General features: G+C 46.0%; 1 long non-coding RNA gene across 1 annotated transcript; it reads left to right on the plus strand.

Annotated features, from left to right (window-relative positions):
- The first annotated feature begins 637 nt into the window (after positions 1-637).
- LOC127672998 (uncharacterized) lies at positions 638-3,666 on the plus strand. Its single transcript, XR_007975054.1, has 2 exons — positions 638-759; positions 3,381-3,666. It is a non-coding gene; the product is annotated as an uncharacterized LOC127672998 (long non-coding RNA).
- The last annotated feature ends 242 nt before the right edge of the window (positions 3,667-3,908 follow it).

Consider the following 3,908-nt stretch of genomic DNA (forward strand, 5'->3'; position numbering starts at 1 on the left):
CAAGTTGAAAACGTAAGATCCAAGAGACCCAGCCACCAAGGTAGAGACAGGGATGGAGGAGGTCGCTCCACGCTTCTGCACGGACATACACAGAGTGCATACAAACATTTAATTTTACACCATGTGAAATAGTCTGAGGCTCAACCTAGAGAAGTCTAAGAATGTTCAGGCTCAGAAAGCCATCCAGTGTTTTATGTACCAGTTACTGTCACACCTCGGCATCTATAGTGATAAGCTGACAAGTGGGTGTCACGTGACTCTTGGACTGCTCGGTTCTTCGTTGGCTGGACTGATGTTGTAAACTTCAGTGCCTGGCTGAGCCTTAGGGAAGTACACAGGCCTGTGCACACGCATGCGGAGAGAGGCCTCATAAAAACTCACACTACTATAAACCAGTTTGAGAACCACTGGCGTGTCGACGCCTGTGTTTAAAGTGGCCCATTCCGTAAGCCACAACATTCGTATTTTTAATGAGGCCTGACTTCCCCACTCAAGCACCCTGTGCTAAAAACAGACATAATTCAGGGCCATTGCTGGTTGTTGCCAGATGCCGTCTCTAAAAGCAAAGTTGGGGGAAGGGGAAGGAAACAGAAAGGAAAGAAAAAAAAAAGCAGTCAGCAGACACAGTGATGAATGCACAGGGCTCCATAGCTTCCATTTTTAAAACCTGGGAACCAGAAGCAGAGACCGGGCCACCCTGAAGTTCCGTGCGTGCGGAGGGGAACGGGTTGGCATGATGAAGCACCTTTCAGACCTCAGGTAACCCAGAGGGTTTAAAAAGCCTAATCAGTTACACGCTGGTAATACAGTTCCCCAAAGACAACAAAGCATCCATTATGCTCCAGCCCAGATCGCTCGCACACACCACTGGTCATTACGTGATTATTCATTATTGATGCAGAGCTTTGAGTGTATTGGCCACACCGAAACGGATGTAATGTGCCAATTACCCTAATGCTGATTAACTTTGAGGGAAAACAATGGTCAGGTTTCAGCAACTGTCTTCTCCCCATCACTCTGGGAAGGAAAAATAAAGCAGGAAGGGAGGTGATTTTTTGGTGTACCCAATATCCTCTGGCCAGTGCAGACGATGGCGTCTCTGTCGGGGAGAATGACCCAGTGAAGCTTGGACCAAATCCTTCAGTCGCTTCCAAGTAGCATGTCTGCCTTTAAAACAAATTGTGTGTGTGTGTGTGTGTGTGTGTGTGTGTGTGTGTGTGTGTGTGTGTATGTGTGTGTGAGTGTGTGTGTGAATGTGTGTATGAATGTGTGTGTGTGTGTGTGAATGTGTGTGTGAGTGTGTGTGTGTGAATGTGTATGTATATGCATGCAAGTATCTGTATGTACACGCATGTGTGTGTGCACATATTTATGTGTGGGAATGCAGGCACATATAAACCATGATGTATGTGTGGAGGTCAAAAAACAATCCTGGGTGTTGATCCTCACCTTCCTTGTTTGAAACAGTCTCTTGTCCACAGCTGCACACACAAAACTAGCTAGCTCAAAAACTTTTGGACCCCCTGTCTCTGCCTCCCATCTCCCCACAAAAGAGCTGAGATTACAATCATGCACCACTTCATCCATCTTTACGTAAGTTCTGGGGACCCAAACTCAGGTCTTCATGCTTACATGAAAAGCGTGAGCCATCTCCACAGCTCAGTGCTCCTGTCTTGAGCTACACTGTTATACAAAAATGTTTCCATGCTGGTGCTATCCTGGGTTAACTTCAAGGTATCTTTGCCCCGAGTGAGACATACAGCCATCTATATAGTATCTCATAACTCAAACTATGGAGAGTTATTAAGTCGATTGCCAGCCTACAAAAGGGAACGCTTGCATCTTGGATGGAAGCCATGTTTTCTGGAAGAATTAAGCAACAACATTATTGCATTAACAAAAGAAAGAAAAAAATCTAAAAGAAGCCAAGGGCCATTTAAGCTCGGCATAACGGAAAGCCAATGGGCCTTTTAGCAGGTTATTCTTTATTGGTGGAGAGAGACTGTAAACACAGACACATGGATGCCTTTCTAGAATTTTCTCTGCATAGGGAAACAATGTGAAATTAGGAGGCACGAGCTTGCAGGGGCAGGAGAGAGCAATAGCGTCGTAAAAGTCCAAAAGTACGTAAAACATTATTAAGGCTGAAAGATTCTGTCTGGTTGGTGTATCTATTTTGAAGGGGTGTTCACAGGCACAATGGCAGTTAGGTGCAGTATTCGGGAGAAGAGCAGCATTATAAATTCTCAGATCAATAGTTTGCGAAATGCCTCTTTGCTGTCCCAAGCGTGTCACTGCTGCTCTGATAAGGAATGATTTTCTTAGAGTCAGAAGCATCAGCGGCTGCAGGGGATGGCTCTCTAGAGGGGAAGACAGGAAGGGGGCCGAGTGAAGAAGGGGTCATTGAAGAGACAGGCACACACCTCCCCTGGGCGCCTGATCTCATTCCATTTGGTTTTTGGCACTGTATGGAAATGTCTGGAAAGGGTATTGGGAGGGAGGCTGAGTCTCCCCGGGAAAATCTCAGCCTCTCATTTTTCCCCTTCCTCTGATCACTTTAGGGGGCCTTGGGATCCCTAAGTTAGTGTGGAGAGCTAAGGTTTGTCACCAGAAGGGAATGGAAGATGGCAGATGTCTGCAGACATGTGGAGAAGATTTGGGAGACAATAGGGAGAAAGGGGGATGTGGAAGGCTAGCTGAGGATCTGGGCCCTGGGATCCTGGGGCTGATGTATGCTTTGGTGAGCTCTCTCTCTCTCTCTCTCTCTCTCTCTCTCTCTCTCTCTCTCTCTCCCTTCCTCTATCCCTCCGTCATTCCCCTCCTCCTCCCTCCATCTCTCTTCCCTTCCTCCTTCTCCTCTTCCTCCCTTTTATGTGCATGTGTGTGCATGTGTGTGCATGCGCATGTGTGTGCACATGTGTGTGTGAGTGTGTGTGTGTATGTGTGTGTGTATGTGTGTGTGTGTACAAATGCACACAGGCATATGTGAATGCCAGAGATCAAAACCAAGTGTCTTCTTCACTGACCCTGAAGCTTGCCAACTCAAATACCTTGAGAGCGGCCTAGGTTGGGCTAGATTTTAGTCAGACAGAACTAAAAGTTTTCTTTCTCCTTCTAACACACACAAGAGGCCCAGAAGAAAGACACTGAATTAAACAGAGATGTTTCTCTGAACACTTTAGGGTGTGTGAGGAGCCCAACATCAACTACTCCACTGTGGTAATGTGGAGATGTAAGGCAAGACCAGGAACTAAGCTGAACAGGACTTTTTCCTGGCTTTTTTCACTCATCAGGACACTGTCCTCATTTGGTTTCTGTTGCTTTGATAAAACACTGATCAAAAGCAACTTGAGAAATAAAGGGTTTATTTCATCTTGCAGCCTGCAGTCCATCCTGAAGAGACATCAGGGCAGGAACTCAAGGCAAAAACCTGGAGGCATGGACTGAAGCAGAAGCCAGAGGAGCGCTGCTTGCTGGCTTGTGCTCAAAGCTCACCTTTCTTTCTTTCATCTGTTTTTCTTGCTGCTCCCAGGACCACCTGCCCAGAAGTAACATCACCAACAATAGCTGGGTGCTCCCGCATTAATCCATAATCACAAAAATGCCTCCCAGACGAGCCTACAGTCTGATGGAGACACTTCTCAAATAAAGCTTCTTCTTTCTAAATGACTTGAATTTGTGTGAAAGTGACAAAACAAAATAAAATAACCTAACCAACACACACACACACACTCACACATTCTGAAGCAATGATTTTTTTAAGTGTTCTGGACCTGAGAAGATGGGTCATTCGGCAGGCAATATGTCTGAAATGCAAACACAAGTACCTGAGTTGGATTCCCAGAACATTAAAAAACAGCATAGTGGTGCATGTTTGTGATCTCAGCACAGAAGCAGGCAGAATCTTG

The sequence above is a fragment of the Apodemus sylvaticus genome, chromosome 22 (assembly GCF_947179515.1).
Source record: "Apodemus sylvaticus chromosome 22, mApoSyl1.1, whole genome shotgun sequence".
Taxonomy (NCBI): Eukaryota; Metazoa; Chordata; class Mammalia; order Rodentia; family Muridae; genus Apodemus; species Apodemus sylvaticus.